The sequence below is a fragment of the Onthophagus taurus genome, chromosome 1 (assembly GCF_036711975.1).
Source record: "Onthophagus taurus isolate NC chromosome 1, IU_Otau_3.0, whole genome shotgun sequence".
Lineage (NCBI taxonomy): Eukaryota > Metazoa > Arthropoda > Insecta > Coleoptera > Scarabaeidae > Onthophagus > Onthophagus taurus.
The window spans coordinates 10,115,944-10,138,717 of record NC_091966.1 but is presented as its reverse complement, the minus strand read 5'-3'; the positions used below and the strand labels follow the sequence as shown (position 1 = coordinate 10,138,717).

Sequence of the window (22,774 nt, the reverse complement as noted above, 5' to 3'; positions counted from 1 at the left end):
AAAACGATGGAAAAATGTGATGAAACTAGAATCTTGCGGCGTTTGACAGATCGGATTGGCAACGTATTGCAAAAACACAAATCATAAAAAACCAGCCATATGAAGGCCTATTATGTAATTTTAAGAAAAGAATTACATTTTGACATATCCCAAATTTCACATTTCACTTTGTCGCATATGCGAAGTATACAGTACGCGTCATAAGTAACTGAATGTGATTCTTAAGCTGAATACTATCTTCGTTTTAGTCATATTTTTAATTGTACAACCCATATCTGAGGAATCAACAATTTAACACATTTTTGGATTTGGGAAATATTTGTTTTAATTTATTTAACAATTTTAAACATTATAAGAATATAGAAATAATTATTTTTAAATATTGGTTCATATGGTTGTGATATTGTTATAAGAAAAGATAAAGTATTGAAGTATTAAAATTGATGATAAAAAGCACAAATACAACTAATATGCAATTTTGTTGAGTTGTCAATAATTTTTCTTTATTGTTTGTTTCAGGTATGTATCAACGACTATTCATCTTTTGGTAACGTATTTAATTTTAATTCTAATTATAGAAAATTAGATATAGAAGAATAAATAGAGAATGAATTACAGTTTTAAAACTATATATTTCGCAAAAATAAGATTTCTGTTATTTTGTCGGTGCCTCAATTTCTGATACTGCTGATTTGAGAAAGAAAATTGGAGAAAGGATAAAATTGTAGGTTATTCACAGTTATTTCTGTTGCCGATTTGCCGTTTTCAGCATTTTTCTATTGCTTTTTTCTGCAATACATCGAGTTATGCTTTTGATCCTATGTATATGTTTTCTAAAGCAGCATAGAACTAAACCCTTGCGATAAATATATCATACATATATAAATAAATTTAATCTTTCTTTGTCCTAATAATATCATGAGTAACACTAGCCATCCGTTTATTTCGTACCATTTATTTTCGATCAAAGGAGAAAAAGGAATATTTTGAACATCATATTGACATTACTTAGCCATGACGAATGTGAACACTCAGAACACTTTCAGAACTTCTTTTTGAATGTTTTTTATCAATTGTTGTCTTCGCAGACAATCTTTCTAATCAAACCATGTGCTCGGCAAAATAATACCGACAAGTTCAATCCTGTTCTTAGAGCAGCCTTTAGTCATCATATCGAAATCTATTCCTATACCTTGAATCGACAGTGCGCCGTAATTTTAACAGATGTGTGCGTCAAAATATAACTTACACCGTGTCTATTTAAGGTTTATAACTTATACCATTTAATTAATTTTAAATTCAATTGTACAAAAACATTTGTCGAAACTCTAAACTACAAAATTACACAATAAAAAATCGATTTTTGCAAATTCACCCCTTCATAAGATGTATGGAGCTGATTAATATGTAGTTAAGATTTAAGTGTTATAGATGGATGAAACACGATCTGCGGTACTTTTAACAGGTATAATTAACATTGATGAATGAAACAAAATCTGGGATCAGAGACCCAACCCAAGTAAAGTATGTGTTTACTGTTTGGTGCGGCGACATTTATTCAATAAATCTTGATCCGTATACTTTTGAATGGTACTTTAACCCTTTGTGTCCCGATGGTACTTTAAAGTACCGGTAATTTTAAACACTCATTTTAAACTGTAGTTATCTATTTGGCGCATTTAGAGCTGTCGGTACTTTCTACTATATGTGTATACAAGAAAGAATCTGTATAAAAAACGTCGCAATCCGCACTGTAGGATTTTTAGGTACACTTTAAACTTATTCATCCAGATGTGAGGTTAGAAGTTTAGTGAAAAGTGGTGCTGTTGAATTTTGTTGTTCAAAAAGGTATTTCTTTGATAAATGGTTATTAGGTGTGATTATTACAGATCATTTTAAAAAGAAGACATTGAGCTTAAATTTAAAATAAGTCTTATTCCTTAATTTCAATAAACATGGCTTCCAAGAATTTTTAAATTAGCATCTTTTTTGACTCTTTTAAATGTAAGTGTTGTTTCAACATTTTTTTTTCTTAATATTTTTCCAATCCAACCCAACAATTATTATACATCATCTTAAAGAGAAAACTTTTAGCTTTAATTTAAAATAAGTTTCATTCCTTAATTTCAATAAATACGGCTTCCAGGAATTATTAAATTAGCATCATTTTTGACAATTTTAGGTTATACGAAAATGTAAATTTTGTTTCAACGTGTTTTTTGTCAATATTTTTCCAATCCAACCCAACAAGTATTATACATCATTTTAAAGAGAAAACTTTGAACTTTAATTTAAAATAAGTTTCATTCCTTAATTTCAATAAATACGGCTTACACGAATTTTCAAATTAGCATCTTTTTGACACTTTTAGGTTATTCGAAAATGTAAGTTTTGTTTCAACATTTTTTTTGTCAATATTTTTCCAATCCAACCCAACAATTATTATACATCATTTTAAAGAGAAAACTTTGAGCTTTAATTTAAAATAAGTTTCATTCCTTAATTTCAATAAATACGGCTTCCAGGAATTTTTAAATTAGCATCTTTTTTGACACTCTTAGGTTATACGAAAATGTAAGTTTTATTTCAATTTTTTTTTCTCTATATTTTTCCAATCCAACCCAACAATTATTATACATCATTTTAAAGAGAAAGCTTTGAGCTTTAATATAGAATAAGTCTCATTCCTTAAAATCAATAAATACGGCTTCCAGGAATTTTTAAATTAGCATCTTTTTGGACACTTTTAGATTATACGAAAATGTTAGTTTTGTTTCAACATGTTTTTTTTTAATATTTTTCCAATCCAACCCAACAATTATTATACATCATTTTAAAGAGAAAGCTTTGAGCTTTAATATAGAATAAGTCTCATTCCTTAATTTCAATAAATACGGCTTCCAGGAATTTTTAAATTAGCATCTTTTTTGGCACTCTTAGGTTATACGAAAATGTAAGTTTTGTTTCAACATGTTTTTTGTCAATATTTTTCCAATCCAACCCAACAATTATTATACATCATTTTAAAGAGAAAGCTTTGAGCTTTAATATAGAATAAGTCTCATTCCTTAATTTCAATAAATACGGCTTCCAGGAATTTTTAAATTAGCATCTTTTTTGGCACTCTTAGGTTATACGAAAATGTAAGTTTTGTTTCAACATGTTTTTTGTCAATATTTTTCCAATCCAACCCAACAATCATTATACATCATTTTAAAGAGAAAGCTTTGAGCTTTAATATAGAATAAGTCTCATTCCTTAATTTCAATAAATACGGCTTCCAGGAATTTTTAAATTAGCATCTTTTTTGGCACTCTTAGGTTATACGAAAATGTAAGTTTTGTTTCAACATGTTTTTTGTCAATATTTTTCCAATCCAACCCAACAATTATTATACATCATTTTAAAAAAAAAGCTTTGAGCTTTAATTTAGAATAAGTCTCATTCTTTAATTTCAATAAATACGGCTTCCAGGAATTTTTAAATTAGCATCTTTTTTGACACTTTTAGGTTATACGAAAATGTTAGTTTTAACTCAATACTCTTTTTCTCAATATTTTTCTAATTTAACCCATCGATTGTTATACATCGATTTAAACAGAAAGCTTTAAGCTTCTATTTAAAATAAGTTTTATTTCTTAATTTTAATAAACACGCTTTCCAGGAATTTTTGAATTAGCATCTTTTCTGACACTTAGACTATGCGAAAATAGGGGGATTGCATATTTTTGTAAAATTTTATTCCAAATGCCTTTACTGAGTGCATTTTGATAGCGTTTTAATTCTGTCACAAAGTTTCAAAATGTTTGACTTCTTGGGGCACAAAGGGTTAACTGGGGGAATCGTTATCTTCACTTTCTGTGGAGTGATTTTCATAATATGTTCGATGAGTTACCCTTACAGACATACCGTATGGTATAATGGATTTAATACGATGGAGCACCAACACAAAGTCAGCAAGCGGTATAATATCATTTAAATGAAGTGATCCCAAATTTGTAGATGGGGAGAATGGGGAAAGATAGGCGTATTAAAAGTTATGCGATATACAGTAAATGATCTTAGGCAAGTTGTATTAGAAACTTTTCCCAATACAGACAGACATTCTGTTAAAAAAACAACATATTCTGTTTTAAAATACTTTAATTAATATCTTCGTTTATTAATTTTTAAGTGACAAATACAAGTTCGTGACATAACTCAAAAATTATAACTAAAACTGAAATTGTTTTTCCAATTAATCTTCTTTTTTTTCCCTTGCTTTCAAGATTTTTCACCTTGTATATGTTATAATAAAAGCTCACCCTGTACACGGTGCTTTTTTATTAGATGTTACAATTTCCATTAACAATAAATCTTCATAAATTATTACCGTATAACAGAATGAATTAATTTGATTAAACCTAAATTTATGAAGATTAACTGAATATAACGTTACTTAGTAACATTGAGCCATTTTAATACTGTATATTATTAATTACTTCCGTTTAAACGGTAGCATGTTTTCAACTTTTGTCGCCTTGTGTTGATCGTATTAATAATTTAAATAATAAATTAATGACTTAAAATGCGTCTAAAGAATTCCCGGAAAATTACTGAATAAATATCTAGTAAACTCAAAATGTCAGGATAATATATAAAAATGAAGCGGATAATTTCAAAATTGATCAATTGTTCTAATTGACCATTTCAAATTGCTATGAAGTGTAAGTAATTGCCAGAACGAAATGTTTTAAGAAGTTAAACAAGTCATAAAATATCAAAAAGTTTTATAAACTTAGGAATCTAACATTTTCAAAACAGCGTTTAAGATTTAGTACAAATCTAATAAACTAGAACATCAAGTCATAATGTTAAATTTATTGGCATGAATAAAATTACAACTAGCGTTGAATAATAATCAACGTCAATTTCTGGTGATTTATGAAAACAAATTTGAGCTATAATTTATTGATACTATATTTAATATCGAAAAAAATGCGTTATCAATAAACTAATAAATTAACGGTAACATCTTATAACTAATAAAGTTACTTTAACCCTAGTTGTTTTTCAATATATTCATTTTGATGAAGTATTCAATAAATTAATTTTAATTGAATTGAAATAATTAACGAAAAATATTTCTGGCAATGTGAAAATAATTTTATTAAGGAATTTGTTACCTAGATAAATTTAAGCATCTTAACTCTGCAAAACGGTCGACATCGTTCGTCGCGTACCACGGATGCGGGGCGAGTACTAAATTATAATTAGCTTAATGAACGACACCGGGCAAAATCACATTTATTGCTAATAAAATTATTAACGTCTCGAGAGGTTGATTTATATGAAATTACCACGTCCGGGCGTGATTTATTTATGTGGTTTGCTCTCGAATTTGTACTTGGGGAAATTCCGTTTAACGGTCAAGCGTGAGAGTCTTTAATTAGATGAGAACGTGAATATCTTAAAGAGATTTTAAGACCACAAAAAATTATGAGTGAAAGTACTAAGTACATGAAGTAGGTATAAGTGGTAACAGTAACTATGTTGTTTATCTACTTTATTTGTAAAAGTCGTTTAAAAGTTAATTTTTTAGACCGAAAGAGTTACATTTCTCCTTAAAAGTTAATGTAGTTTTAAGAAGAAAATCGTAAACGGTTTAGAAATAAATTACCAAACGTAGTGCACGAACAATGAATATTTTAACGAGTTATTAACTCTTAAAAATTACGTGTTTATGGGAATATTAAAATTGTAATAAGTAATGTTTATCTACATTTTAGCAAATTACTTTGTAAGTTAATGGAGTTAAGTTAGGAAATAATAATTAAACGTAACTAATAGATTTTTTCTTAATTTTCATTTTTTTAAGAAAAACTTGAATAAATTATTCAAGATGACTTTACAAACATAAAAGAAAATTCAAAGGTTCGGTTTACTTTAAGCTACATTTTGTTTGTTATTTTAGTACTTTAAAGGCTGCGCCAATGCCATTAAGGACGTTATAAAGCGGTACAGCAAAAACATGTAGTAAAAACGTAAATAACTGAATGGTTGCATTGAATAATAATCAGACTAAAAAGAAGTAATGAAAAGATTGTAACTAACAACTTATGAAATAATAATGAACCGAGTAGGGGGCCACAGTAGATTTCATGAATATTTGATAAACGCACCTGCTTGGAAAAAGGCTTAACCATGAAGTATAGAATCACGGACAAACAAAATATTCGCATCTCGTGACGCAAATTGAAATTTTTAGCACAATAACGTCTGTAGCATGTTAACTCTAACAAGTAAATGTAACAATTAAACTAGTAGTATAAAATAATAATAAAAATTACAATCCGAATTCACGTAATCATCACGATTATGTATTGACACAACAACGGTGGGCAAAAGCGATTGTGAGAGCAATACCTAATCCACAGTTTTATTATTAACCCTTTTGACGTGTAAAAGGTATCCCTCCTTTCATTTATATGTTACTTGCACGTTTAATAACAATTCCAATTAATAATTATCAAAATTATAATTTTATACTTTGCCAGTCGGGTAACGTACGAGTTTTACAAAAATAAAAGTTGTGCTCAAATAAACAAAAATAAGTATCTCAATATATCATGGGATGGACACACAAGGTAGCATTAAAATTTGCGCAGATAAACGTAGTGTCCTTTCTTTTACATTTTCGTAATTTCGACATGCTGCAAAAATGAAAACACCTTTGGGTCCATGATTTTTGAGCAACAGTTGATGGAATATGACTTGGTTACCGTTGTTCCACGAGGTAGGCGTGGTATTTGATGCTTTTTAATCGCCTGTTGTAGATCTTCCAGCCGAAACTTTCAAACAGAGGGCTTTTCTCATGTTCTGATTTAGTATGAAATGAGGAATTCCAAAATACAAGAGAAGCCATTAGGTATTTGGATGTTTTAAAGTACGTTTTCTTTTCGATTGAAGTTTAGTTTGAGGCATATTAATAGTAATGAATACTCTGAACAAGAAGATGAAGTTTAGCTTTTTCACTCAATGTTCCTTATAGTCATATTGGAACATTTTCAAAAATTGTATTTAGTTTTGATGCTGAAAACGTGAAACAGATGCCCTTCCACGCGATAGTTATCATTCTGAGCATATAGTTCTGCTAATATTGAATGAAGCAAACGAAATTCTTGAATCGAGAGAACAAATTCGTACCTCGTGTAAGTGTTTCACGTCCATTACATAAATAAGACTTGTGTCAGTACCATATCTAACCATTACAACACTTGGAACCCCGATATCACACCGGAAGATTGGAATCTTGTAACTTGATTAATTGCTAACAAAATGTAGTTATGGATTTAAAATGAACGTCTCATAGTAGACCATATTTCTTTAGCCACAAGAGGGAGTGTAAACAGAATAGCTAGGCCACCAGACCTAATTCAATATTAGAAAAATAATAAAACTTGCACAAAAAGATTTAGAATTATCTAGAAATAGAGTTAGCTGATGAGGAATTCCTAACGCGAATTTGGCCCAAATATACAGAGTGTAACAAATGTCTGAAAACGCCTAATTTACTTCTAAGAGGATAGCCAGAGCAACTGGCGGAAATGGCATAGTTTAAAGTATTGGAATGATGTGATTCCCCCTGGACGGGTAAAACCGTTCTCAAAGACCATAGAAGTTAAATGTATGATTGGGTATAGTGAGTATTCAGTTAAATGGTCCTTTCTTTATCGAAAGAATCTTAACAGCTGATAGGTATGAAATGCTACTTAGAAATTAAATAATGTCTATACTCAGAAACCTGGTTGAAGCCAATTTGAATTAGATATGGTTTCAACCAAACCTGAACTCCTTTCAGCGTAAATGTTCGACGTTATGAGGTATTTCCTTGCCAATAGATTGGTAGACGAGTTACTATTGATCTGCCTCCTTGTTCACCTGATAACAATTTTAATTTTCCTTTTTTAAGGATACTTGAAAAGTCGAGATTATAAAATTAAACCTAGAAGTCTTGCAGAGTTAAGGCAACGAATTATCGATGAATCACGATTAATTTCTGCAGAATCAAGGAAGGATGTAATAGACACATTTTAGTAATTTTTTATGACAATTTAGTTATTAAAGTTAAATGTAAGTTAATAAAAAAAAGTTAATAAATTAAGTTTCTTATCTTATTTATAATCTTTCTGACCACATCAAATCTAACGTATTACGGTTGAAGTCGTATTGAAGGCTAGATTCGAATAATGAAACAATATGGATGGTGTTGTATTTAAAAATCCAAAATTACTAATGGTATCAGAGAAACAGTAAATCTGACAACATTGCAAATGTTTCATCTACAATCTCTACATCCAAAAATAAACAAATCCAAAACTTTGTATGATCTAGGTATTCTTTTTTCATGGATGTATATGGTTTACTCGAGAAATAATTTCAACCCTTCTAATTATTCAATCTTAATTTTGGCATTTTTTATATTTAGCAGCGCTATAAGGGTTAAAATAAAATAAATACTATTCAGACGACATCAAAGCTTGTCATCGCCATTAAAGTTTGTGACCGAATCTTGTGGAAAATGCCACTATTTGTTGACCATCTCGACATCTGGTCTCACTTTCGCATTTTTTCAACGGAACTTGTACATTATTTATTGATGGCATCAATGCTTGGTTAAACGAGAATTTGTCAGAGATTAAATATAGTATATCATAAAGGTATAGGAAATATTGTTTCAAGACAGTGTTTTCTTTCAAATTCTGCACACAAAATTTCGGTCTTCAGAAAACTCTCTAAGTAGTGCTGAGGCTGTAGCCTTCCAATCCCTTTGTGGAGGTTAGATGGAATTGTCCTTTTTTTGTTATTAATCGCCCTTCCACTGAGAACAATGTCTCCAGATATAGGTATTTGGAACTCATATCTACCAAAGAAGTTGATTTTCTCAATACAATACATCTTTTTCTTCCCACATAAATTTCAATAACTACTACTTCCAAACATGCTTTTAAATCAATTTTCACAAGAAAGTATAATATGTTACACAGTCATTCACTTTACATGTTCTTATAGCGAGTGTAGTAGTAAACATTAGAAGAATTCGAGCTCAGTTTATAAAATAAATGTAAATTTGATTTTGATATTCACTTTTTGTTATGCTATGTTTTTACATATTATGTAGTATTACTTCAGTGCTTATTTAAATTTGACAAGAGTGGGGAAAGCGGCTGTCAGCATATTGCTAAATGTTTGAAAGCATTTCAGTTGCAATGCAGAAATTGTATGGAGCACAGCATGCGTTTGCTGTAAAAGCATTTTATGAGAATGCGAACAGTTACTTACTTACTTAGCATGAATTCGGTAAAATTTTGATATTTATCGCAATAATGGTGTTCCATGGCTTATGCAGTTAAGACACTGGTTATAAATCTTGAGGCTATTGGTTCAGTACACAAAAAAAATTTTTCTTTCTGTGTTCTGATATTTGTACGCATGAGATTATAACAAAAGTGAGAGAGGATTTGGCCGAAGCCCATGTGGGTGGGCATTATTCTTTATCTGATTGCAGCGTTTGGTGAATTTTACGGAGAGATTATCACTATAAGATTTAAATAGTGCATGCTTTAATGGCACAAGAAACTCATTTCTCTACACCAAGATTTATAAATAAAGTCAAGATTTAATATTGATCTGAGGATACTAGTGGGTATCCTCAGATTTATGAGAAAGCACTTCTGAACTCTGAAGGACACTCCATAAGTCGCGTTTTTGATTTTGCAATTATCGACCAATTTTCAAACTTCTTCGAAGTATGAAGATGAAGGTAAAAGAGAAAGGGCTATAACTGTGTATCGCAATATTATGTTCAGATTATACTGAAATTTTTAGTTCCGCACTTGTTTGTGTAGTTGTAAATGAGGATATAATTTTCTAAACACATTGGAGTAGCCGATTTGGTACTTTATGCTGTAACTTCTTTCTTTGGAGGTATTGGAAATCTAAGGTTTGTAGCGATGAAGTAATGGATGCTATTAGTGGAAAGCTATTTATACAGAAAAAACACACAACAAAAAATACAAAACATTGTTGAAACACATTTTTACAAATGTTTCTAACAAATACAATGTTTTCAAGTTTTTAAACTTAATATTAAAAATATTAAATAACCCTAACCTAGGTTAAATTTTTCACACAAAATTTCACAAATACCTTTTTAAAGAACATGTGTTAAATAATCCCCCTTCATTCTGTTGCAAAGCGATCAATCAAATCGCGTGCTCACTCGCATAACTTTCAGCTCTTATCCTAACCGTACATCGTCGATTTTTCTCCGAGTCTTACACGAACATGAAAGAAAGAAGGAACTTCTTGCCTTGAAGGATCTCGAAAATTTGCATGGATCGCGGAAACGTTAGAGCTTTAAAGGTGGAGTTGTTAACTTGTGATTTGACTTGCAGATTAAGTGCAACCGTCATTGGGGTCAAGAAGCGTGGGCCGATCGGGCCATTAGGTTAATGGTTGGGGTCCGTTTCGAATAAGGATTTATTGCGCAACCGGTAACCGTCGACGACAAAGCTAATTTTCTCGGTCAGTCAGCCTGTCAGTCAATCGGAGGAGAAGGACGAAATACTCATCACCTCTGCCCTTTTTTCTTTCTCTAATTAGATTCTATTTCAATCCTATTTCACAGTTTCAATCGTTCTCGTCCGTGTTTAATGCGTTATTGAGGACGAATTCATTTATCATGAGGACAATTGAAACTATGAAATGTGCAAGTACGTACGTTCTTTATTAACGTTATTTTAACTTGACATTGTTTTGTTTATTGGAATGTCCTTTAACGAAATTAATTATATTGGCATTCGATTCAACAATTTGTCTGTGTTAATGAACTTTATGAAATGTATGTAAACAATTTAATGTAAATATGAGAGTAAATTATTCGTCATTAATTTACAAACGACCTTTTAGTGTGTAGGTGGCAACTATCCCACGATAGTAACCATCACTAATCGTCGAATGTATACAATAAATCAAAATTTTATTATCTTCACATATCGAACAAAAGCTATTAAATATAAGTAAAGACCTTAAGGTAAAAGGGAGTTACGTAATTCATTAGTCGCGTCTTTCAAGTTCGCCGATCAAGATTCAATACGAATTAATCGTAATCTGTTGTGCAATATTGCCATTTACGCGGCATCTAGCCTCGGGATCTCTGCATCGGAAATAAAACTGAAATTGCCGGGTTATTGTTATTGTTACACCGACACGATGCCCGACGGAGGCCGGTTTCGTTACGAAGTCGGCGTTATACAAACTTAATAACCATCGTATACAATGACCCATTGTCATTAATATTTATTACGGGGTAATTACACGCCTCAAATCGCGCTTACCGATCGACGTGGTTTCGACGTGAACGGTTCCAATCTCGACGAATCCGGTCGGCTTACAACGTCTACCCACCTAATATCGCTTCTGGACACGTCCGCGAACGTGCAGTTTCAATTATTGTAATGCTGCCGCTCCGGTTTTAAACCCACCGGGGACTTTGCAACTTGCGATTATCTTTTCTTTTCACAAAATAAAAAGCTAAAAATGTTGTACGTGGGAGCATTTTTGAAGACAATGAGCAGGATGAATCATCATGATATTTGAAAAGATCTAAACTTATCAACGATGCATACTAAGTTTAATCCATTTCTTTAAAAATGTTGAAAGTGAAGGGAATCTAGATACGTTTTAATGTAAATAGTGTTAAGACACCACCAGGTCTTAGGTTATCTACTGTTTACATGATCAGCTTTTCAATGAAGATCTGAGTTGGAACAGCTCAGGCATTCCTTGTAAGAGATTTGCACTTTATGGAATAAGGTTTTTCAATCCTGCAATGAATTTGAAGAATGAAATTGGTAATTGGAAGTTTTTTTTCAGGATTTTTGACAAAATGTTATTGTTTTTTAGAAAGTTAACACTTTGTTTGTGGTTGCAAGACAGGATTTCTTGGATCACTTTGTCGTAGATACCCCTTCAAAACAACTTTCTTTTTTGATACACCTGAGGCATAAATTTATATTTGCGGTCTAGCTTTTACTGCAATAGTCTTGGCTTTCCTGCTTACTTCATCCTTTCCAAACACACACCGACTCAGGGTGTCGTAGTAAGCCTTGGTAGCCTTGTTCACTCTGTTCCTGATCTTTTTAGTAAGCTTGCCTATCTGGTGAATTATCGTGCTCAGATATGAATAACTGCTGACCTGGGTGAGAAGTTGACCATCACATTGGATATAGATGTTATTCATCTGTTCCTTGACCTTCGTCACCATGATAACTTGACTCTTCACCTTATTCAACATCATGCTCCTCGCTTTTAGAGTTTCTGACTACTCGAGTACAGCCTGTTGCAATTTCCTCTCCGAGTCTGCGATGAGGACTACATTATCTGCATATATCAGAGCCTTGTACATGATCGCTTTGAGGTTGAGCATATTTACCACCAAAGTTTTTGTTCTTCTCTTGAATGTTTTTGCCACTTCATCCATGAAAGCTACAATTAGCAATGAGTACAAACTATTCCCCTGTCTAACACCTTTTTCCATGATAAACATGCTAGAGGTTTTCTCGTTATGCTTCACCTCTCCATCCACTCGCTAGTTTCAATATAAATTTCAGCATATTACGAAACATGGTTGAATAATACTCTAATTGCCGATTTTCCTTAGTTGCTTAGAAATATACTTTGCATAAATTTTATATTCGGATCGCGGAAACGTTTCTCAAGAGCGTGTTAGGTTCTAAGATGACTTATGATATTTTCTTAATCGAATCTGTGCTTTTAGTATTTCTTGGAGCTTTTAATTTTAGTTGTTTAAGTTAGGGTTGGTTAAACTTCATTATCATGGTAATTTAATTAAAACACTTTATCTTTTCTATTCCAAACTCACCTTTTCTCGATATTGTTTCATTCTCTATAGCGCAACTTGATCTCAGGCCTGATACATTACTCGAAATTCCCCCGAGTGTTGCTCTTGCAACACCCCCATTACAATCAAACTACTTGGATTACATTGTTCTGGGGAGTGCGGTAGCTTTTATGGCGTGAAAAGATTTTTATGTCCAATCTCTCCAGTATAACACCGAGGGAGTGTTTTGGAAGTGTTCCAGTTGTAAAGGCGACATTCACTACTGTTATATGAATTTCTTGTACCTGATCCTCAACTGTGTTTGTTTAACTGAGACCAATCTAAACGATTCTATTCGTAACAGTTTTCACAACAACTACAAAGTTTATCTTCGCGACAAAAGTTCTCCTGCTACCGTAAGTTTTGGTAGCGGCGGTGTTCTTATTGCATCACCTGAAGTCTTTGCCCCTATTGGTATTGCAAACTTTCACACAACTGAGTTATTTTTTACAGTTTCATATAGTACATTCTCTTACCTTAATAATAATGCTAATCATAACTACAGATAGGAGCAAAGAGTTCTTTTGGTATACTCTGTTTTAACATTTCATAACCTAACGTTGCGTTCTATTCTTCTTCTTATTATTACGCCCTTCCCTTCGAAGGTCGGCGATCCAATTAGCGATGATGATTTTTGAGGTTGCAGCACGGAATACCTCCACGGATGAGTTTTGGCGTCTTCCCACAGATCTTTTTCCCTCTATATTCCTTTCAATGATTAAACAAAGAACATGATACCTTTCGCCTCTCCTTTTATGCCCTATTATATTGTAATATACGGTCCTTTATTGTTCTCAGCAATTCTTTCTTCTTATCCATTCGCTCAAGCACTGTTTCATTGAATATTTTCTCCACACATGAGGCTTATTAAATTACTTACATTTCTATGTTTGTATACATTTGTATTCTATTAAATAGTGAAATTGACTATAGTTCAAGTCACGGCCTAAAGACCATTTTTCGGGACATTTACTGTAACTTTTGATAGCCCATAAAAGGTTACAGGATTATTAAAAGTTGCAGTTTTGGTTGTGAAATTCTGATTTTTTACATTTATGGCTTCATATCAGCTGGAATGATTCCGTTTACTGAAATAATCCGTTGAGGTAAAATTTTTGTAGGAAACATGAAGTATTCATAAAGTTACCTTTAAGGATAATCTGATTTCATTATTCATACATTAGTTAGAGTTAGAAACGGAAATTGAAAATGGATTTAAGAAAACGTTTTCAAAGATGGATCAATCAAGATTAATTAAGATGGACATCATTGTTAAAGGCTTCAAGCACTAATTATTTAACGTTCCTTAAGAAAATAGTTACAAGTTATAAAGTTTTGTATTCAGAAACGTATTTGCAAAAGTTTTTAAAAAAGAGTACGCGTAAACTTTATTCTACTGCGTAGCATTGCAATCATTGATTATTACCGGTGTGTTGGCAGGGTAAACACTTTCACAGCCGGTTAGCTACGTGGTGTGCTGTCACCGGACACGTCTCATAATTATATCGTGTCCTATTCCATTCCATTTGCTCTTCTATTTTATGATTAACGTGGGCCAAAATTTCGTTATGATTATATTTTTTACTTTGTATGTTGGAGAGTTGGAGCCAGAAATTCGGTTTTTGGCTAATGTATTTAAACATTGCCTAATAAGGATAGTAGATATACAGCATGGTGAATTGCTTATATAATTCGACATATGACTAACTTATTTTGAACATATTCATCGTATTTTACTAGCAAGTCTATTCCAAACTATATCAAGCAGAACCAAATTATATCAACGAAAAGTCTCGGAATTGGTGTGGTTTTCATTTAGCATCAGGTTGTGTGGATGATAAAGATAATAAGTGAAATTCGCCTGCACCGTTACTAATAGATGAGTGGATCTAAATTGTGTGGTTTAGATGCAAGATAGAAAGACTGCAACGAATTCAAACTATAATTTACGTATGGCTACATGAAAAAGTTAAAAGCTTTCCAACTGTACGAACCGAGTTGGAATTTGAACATTCATTCAGTTAATATAAACAATTTCTAAAATAATTTTATTCAACCGGTTTCAGTTCTTTGCTTATTGGTGTTTAAATAAAAAACTGTAAATTATGTTATTCACATTTTGGTAGACTTGATTGTATAATTTGATAATATTAAAAGAAGTAGCTATTTTTGACAGGAAGAGGTAAAAACATTGTAAGAGAAAATTAGATTGTGCCATTAAATCCTTTGTTTTATCCGGTAACCGATTAACCCGGAAAATCGGTGCCAATCAACCGTGGACGTGAAAACATCTCGATTTCGCGGTTATAGACGTCGCGGTGTGTGTCGATCGGTTACGGACGTATGGTAATTGAGTATCTGGGTCGTTTCGCAGTCATGTGCCAAACCGCGGTTCCATATATCACAGCGCCGACCGCTTATGCAAGTATGACTCACGCCATCAACCCGTTGACCCGAGTCGGTCTCGGCGAAAGTGAACTACGATATTATCGAGGTACACCCAATGAATGAATGAACACGATGAATGCAAAAAAAGTCAAAGCCCACGAAGTCGTTTCCGTTCGAGACGACACGTCGGTCGGTTGAGATTGGAGATCGTGTGAAAATCTCGGTCGAAATCGCGTCCGTTTCAGGACGACAATTCAGTTCCGCATAACTTAGTCGGAGAAGACTTAGAAAAAGTGCGGCCTCCTCTGTGAATTTGCCGGAACAGACAGGATGCGGACCGACGGCTTCAGATCCGTTTACAAAACGCATCGAACCGGCCAATATCGAATCGCACTGCTTATTGAGTTCTCTGATCTGATTCGGATAATGTCTGTAATCTTTCTATTTGATAAAATCTTTCATCGTTATGTATCGATGATCTAGATGTGTCTAAGAAATTATTCTTGTCAAAAGAGTAATAAAGAAGAACTTTAAAAGTAATCTGATTTTTTCATAAATCGATCGTAACCTAATAAATAATGTAGACATGAATTGAATAAGAATATGTCTTGGATTTCAAAGAATTTCGTGAAGATCGTGATTTAATTGTCATTCATGACAGAATGTACTACCAATTTTTTTTAACGATATTTAGTACTTCCAAGATTCGAATAACTGTTTGCCTATTTGCTTTTAAATTTTTAAACTTGAAAGGTATCAAATATTCGCAAATTTTTTTTCCTAATTACAGGTATTCCCTAACTAGTTTTTCAAACCTAGTTACTCTAGTTTTTTAGTTGCATAGCTAATTGATTTAGTTACCGTGCCTGATGAAATGTGCAGAAAGTTTTTTATGTGCGCGAATTAATCTAATGTGGGCAACGAACTGTTTGAATAGGATTAAAAATTGGAAGTTGTTTTCTCGATGCTCCAGCTACTATCTGCTTATTAAAACGTACGACTAATACCCACTATAATCAATATTTCAAAATTACCTGAACATTTGCAGTGAACTCTGAAACTTCACTAAGTATTAGAGAAATCAATTAAGCTTTTTAACAACTTAGAAGATTAAAATTAGATGAAACATCAACGAAAAACATATTTTTAACGCTTTCTATCCTTTGGACATTGTTCAATAATATGAAACCTATAAATCTGTATGGAAGGTTTTAATCTTTTTTATAAATGCTGATAATTTCATGTTGATGATTTTTTATTTCACCATTACATCTCAAGGATTTTTTAAATTTCTGTTCTTCCAATCAAATGTGCAGAGATATTTGTGAAAAACAATATTTTTTTCTATGGCAAATAAATCTTGATTACATTTACGTTAAATTATTGCTTACTTTATCATGTTGTCTGAATTCGGTCTTGTGTTTAAATTTTTTAACATTTTTATTTTCTCGCATATACGAAGACAATTTATTGTAAAAGTGTAGAATGAATCTCTTTCAACTAGTTTTTAGCATTATATCTGAGAGCATGTTTGTATGTGAATAAACACGATAGCTCAAAAATGCATCTGTATTTTCAGGTATTTCTTTTAAAGAAACAGAATATCTATAAGATTTTCAATTATTTACACGATATTTCAAAGAATTGCTATAAAATTTGCACGTGTTTACTTCTCAACCATTTCCAAGGATATTCGAAGCTTTCCGAAAATTGTCAGATATTTTTAAATGTTTCTGGAATTTATCACATAAATGTGTGGTTTTTAAAGAATATAAGATTTTCTTGAATAAATATAAATTTCTGTTTTTTTAAGGTTGGGTTAGGTTGGGTTGTCCAAGAATTTTAACGTATATCTAGGAATTTTAAAGACTTTTCTGAGATATCTAAGGATTACTAAGATAAATAAGATGCATTAAAGTTTGCATAATATTTCAAAGATGTCTAAAAGATTTTTAGAAGGGAGTTTAGATTTGGTTAAGGAGCTTCATTTCTATTTTATTTCTTCCTCGCAATTTAAGGAAATTTTAATTATGTTCGGGTTTTACAGGTGTCTGCTAAAGACTTTGAGAGTATTTTAATGAATTTTCAATAATTACTTGAGAATTCTAGGGGTTTTGGGAAATTATCTTAAATCTATAGAAAAGTATTAATTGATTTCCAAGCATTTTGTTATGGTTTGGGGAATTTTCAAGTATTTCAGAGAATTTGGAAAGCATACAGTGGAAATTTCCAAGGGTTTCCATATTTGATTGGAGTTGGAAATGAGTTTACAAGGATTTCGGAAGTATTTCCAAGAATTTCTAAAAAAATTTCTAGCATTTACTGAAGATTTTCAAGGTAGTTCAAGGATTGCCTAAAATTTTTATGTGTTTTTAGATTTTATATGCTTCCATGTGTATTTTAAATAATTCTCAGAGTAGTCTCCAAATTTCCTAATAATCTACACGAATTTTTACGGATTTCCAAAGACATTCCAGGATTTCACATAATTTCTGAAATTTATTTGCAAGCAAGTTTTTCAGACTATTTCCAAGAGTTTCGAAATCTGGATATCAATGTTTTTGAACTATTTTCAAGTATTATTATAATATTTTCATGAAGTGCCTCAAGTTTCTAGTGGTGTCGAGAATTTGTTGGAGATCTATCTGCATATTCAATGGTTTTTGATGTATTTTCAAAAATCTCTAGAGTTTTAACCATTTCTTGAGGATTTTTTAGAATTCCCAATTATTTCCAAGACTTTGAAAGAATTTTCATGAATTTTTGGAATTTAATTGGATTACATCAAGGTTTTCTGAGCATTTTTCAAGGTAGTTCAAGGATTGCCTAAAATTTCTATGTGTTTCTTTCTAGATTTTATATGCTTCCATGTGTATTTTAAATAATTCTCAAGTAGTCTCCAAATTTCCTAATAATCTACACGAATTTTTACGGATTTTCAAACACATTCCAGGATATCACATAATTTCTGAAATTTATTTGGAAGCAAGTTTTTCAGACTATTTCCAAGAGTTTCAAAATCTGGATATCTATGTTTTTAAACTATTTTCAAGTATTATTATAATATTTTCATGAAGTGCCTCAAGTTTCTAGTGGTGTCGAGGATTTGTTGGAGATCTATCTGCATATTCAATGGTTTTTGATGTATTTTCAAAAATCTCTAGAGTTTTAACCATTTCTTGAGGATTTTTTAGAATTCCCAATGATTTCCAAGACTTTGAAAGGATATTCATGAATTTTTGGAATTTAAATGGGTTACATCAAGGTTTTCTGAGCATTTTCAACCATTTTGAATTGATTACCAGTATGTTTCATATATTCCACCAGTTATACATCGATCGCACAATGACTTATGATAGAGTAAAACGACAAGAAATGCAAAATGCCAGAAGAATTTCAAATACCCCTAAAGATACGAAAACTGATCAGAGTTGCAATGGAAGAAACCAAGGGTCAATGTAAAATAGGCAACCTGTTGTCAGAGGAGTTTGAATATAAACGTGGTCTGAAGCAGGGGGACCTCTTATCGCCGCTATTGTTTAATCTCGTCCTGAAAAGGGTCATACCAGGAATTGCACTGAATTCTGGAGGTACGATATACAATCGTCAACGTTAAGTACTGTCGTATGCGTATGATGTAGCACTGGATGGAAGAAGGAGTTGTTAAACAGGTTTGAAAGAAAGATCTTATGAATGATATATGGGTCAAAATATGATACAAACCTGGGATGATGGAGATAATTAATGTATTACGATATAAGAGAACTGCACGAAGAACCAGAACAATCAACGTGGATTAAAGGCCAGAGACTGTGGTGGCTAGGACACGTGTGGAGAATGCCGGCAGAGAGAGTGGCGCGCAAGGTATTCACTCAAATACCAGAGGGCCATCGACCAAGAGGAAGACCAAGGGGACGATGGATGGACAAATAGATTGGATTTGAGCGCCTTACAGGTGCAGAACTAGGCCAATTTCGCTCAAAATCGAGACGAATGGAGGCGTGAAATGATTGTGTTTGGATGTCACTGCTATTGGACTATTTCCATGAGTTTGAAAAGGATTACTATTGCATTTCCAAGGAATTTCTGAGATTTTGTAGAATCTTCACAAATTTTCCATTATTTTTTCGAGATATTCAGGGATTTTCGAGGATTGTTCCCTTTGATTCCCAAAGTTGTCCATACATTTCAAAGCATTTTTAGGGACTTTTCAGAATTTCAGAAATTTATTTGGATACACCAGTGAGCTTGCAAGCTGTTTCTAACGTTTTGAAGCATCTTCATTAAATCAATAACTTATAGTTTTGATATTTTCAGGATATATTAAAATTTTTAGCTTTATGTTGTTATCTAATTTAAAAAATTTCAATACAATTTTTTTTAATTAACCGAAATTATAGTATTATTTGAATACATAAATAGAATCATATATTATACCAAAGAGAACACCGTTTTTATATAATATTTTGTTAATAGTTGTACGTTCTGTTAATTTTGTTAGTTCATAAGTCTACTACAATAACGAAGAAAGTTGAGTGTAGCCCACTCCAATTAATATAAAGAGGTTTGATCCTCTTTGAAGTTTCCAAGTAGGTTTAGTACTTACAGCTGTACTTTTGAGGATTCAGAAATTATCAGGGTTTCAATAATTATCAATTTCAACAACAAACCATGTACAACGGAAATACAAAAAATAGACGCAATAAAGTTAAAGGAGGATTTATGAAACGAGACTTATTATTAAAAAGAAATATTTTATAAATATCTGCAAGATTCTTTATAAATAAAAACTTTCATAAGACTTTTCGTTCCTAAATAGATATTACACAACTGTTTATTATTCAAGGTACAATCATTATCAACCTTTCAAAAATTATTAACAAGATTTTTTGTGTTAAAAAACTACAATAACTAATTTTGAATCGATTACAATCTCTTATTCCAATTAACACTATTCTATATTATAAAATGCGTTACAAACCTAAATTACAACCTATAGAAATATCAAAAAAGAGCACCTTTCCATCGAGAACAAACCGGAACTTTTGCCATTATCCCGTGGATTCAATTACCTCGGTAGAAAATATTTAATTATACGTTATGTCTCGCCGTACTAAACGGTGTCTAACAATTTTTCTTTCTTCAACTTGGAACCCAACAACAGCTGGGAACTCATTGTGCTGTCCGGCAAAGACACGATCTTCACGCTGATTTACTATTTGGTTTGCAACGTCACGCGCACGAAACTCATTTCGCGATCGGCCGAGCAGGAAGTCGTAAGACAACACACTACATCCACTTTTTCTACACGCTCTTTTTTTCTCGGGCGCACACTTTTTTTGTTCTTTTTTGAAACGACTCCGCAAAAGGAAGGTACGGGCCGCTCAACGTTCTTTGTGTTGCGCAACGTAATTAGTCCTCGGTGTAAAGTTGGTAAGCAGAGGCAGGCCTAGGAGTTTGTCGTAATGGATTCGATTAAAAACTCGTTATCGATTCGTTATACGCACACGTTTATTTTTTAATTTTTTTTTTTAAGTAGTCGTCGATACAAGAAATTGATGTAATTATTGAATAATGTCGGAGTTAATGAAACTGACAATTACGACGCTTCAGGTTTCATCGTGTAGATGCAAATTAAATGTTAAGCCTAATTAAAACTAATTAACGAATCATTTTTATTATGGTACGATGACTACGATCACCACCTGACGTCTGTTAAATTAAGATATTTTCAATTGATATGTTTTTTTTTTATTGCAAGCAGTAAATTCAAATCTAATCTAATTGGATTAGTCAGCTTTTGACTAATTCTGGTTCTTACAATTTTCCAAGTGTTTTATCAATTTCTTTATCAGTTCAGAACATTTTCAGTTCTGTAATTAGCCGATACGTCGGGGTCATCCCTGCGATCATCTCTGCTTCAATTTCTACTAATTAAGCTGTATTCATTACATTTCTTCATTACAAAGTTTCTTGTCGAATTCGATGGGAGGATTGCCCAGACGGAGACAGCAGGAGATGTCTAAGGGTGCTTATTGTAAATGGGTTGCAATGGCAGTTACTAGTAATAATATTTCTGCTAAAAGAGTACTCCAAAAATAGTAAATAGTGTTTACGGACGCCAATTTACAACTAATGATGAACTTTCTGAAGTGATGGAACAAGTTAATTCCTTACTCCTGACTTAAATTTAATGAAAATGTATGATCTATATAATTTGCTTTGTACCAATTCTTGACCTATTAGTTTGGTAACATACAAAGCCATAATTTATTTAAAATTTAACCTTAAACTATAGACGTAAATATTTCTGATAAAAACTAATTGTGATTTGCGAGATTGATTGGCCGATGGGTTATGGCTATTAACACTGGCGTGTTTATCCGACATTTCCTGAATTTAAGTTTGCAAAGAAAAACAATAACTCGAATTTTGCTTAAATGATAAAGTTCCTGTATTTATCAAAAAATGATAATCAATACCGTTTCGAACGAAAACTTGCAATCATTTCCTAATTTAGAAAGTTTTAGCAGATAATTTTATTAACAATATCAAACGCTCTTCTCGTTGATTGTTTTGAAGATTACTTTAATTCAGATTGTCTTAATGTCTTGTGATGGAGACTTGAAAATAACGTTTACCCAATTACACTGAGAAAAATGATATGGAAAATTGAACTAAATCAATTTAGTTGTTAGACAAATAGTCATTTATGCTAGAAAATTTATTCATTTACCTAACGTAACTTAGCTGACATATACAATTCTAATTAGTCAAATTTATGATAGTTAATTTATCTATTTACTGAGGTGATGTAACTAATTTTTAGAAAAAGAAACTACATCGTGGAAACTAGTTGATAAGTCTAGTTGTTGAGTAGTTTAGTTACCTAATGTATTTGGTATTTTTGTTTATTTTGTTCTAGTCTGAATTTCTATATACATTTAACAATGAAATATTTTACCTAAATGGACAAATGTACTATTATTAAATACTTTATTTAAATGTATTTTAGTCGTTTTGTCTACCTGTTTTCATCGTTACATCGATCGTTTATAGAAAATATTTCTTAATACAAACATTGCTTTTTCATCATCGAAAACGATCGATAAAGCATCTGTTTTTGAGGATTCGCTACCAACTTACAGTTACAAACTTTCTTCATTATTACGGTTACAAACCTGTAAGACTGTACTCTTGTTTTGTTAGAGGGAAGTCCACTAATATTAATACGTTTTGTGGTACTCTCAGTCGTCACAAGTCGTCATTAACGTGTTCAGGCATTCGGAGTGTTTTTACGATTTGGTAAGAAATAAAAATGGATGTGCAAGTTGAAGATACTGTAACTACTTTGTTACAGCAGTGGGAATTACACGTATTAATTCCAGATTTTCAAGGCAAGTATTTAACTATGTTTTCAATTATTTTGTTATACATATACAA

The 22,774-nt window shown here is 32.0% G+C and overlaps 1 protein-coding gene across 1 annotated transcript in view; it reads left to right on the top strand.

Moving 5' to 3' along the window:
• Positions 1-22,774, top strand: part of LOC111417357 (serine-rich adhesin for platelets) — a 177,854-nt gene that overhangs the window by 38,473 nt on the left and 116,607 nt on the right. The window lies entirely within an intron of this gene.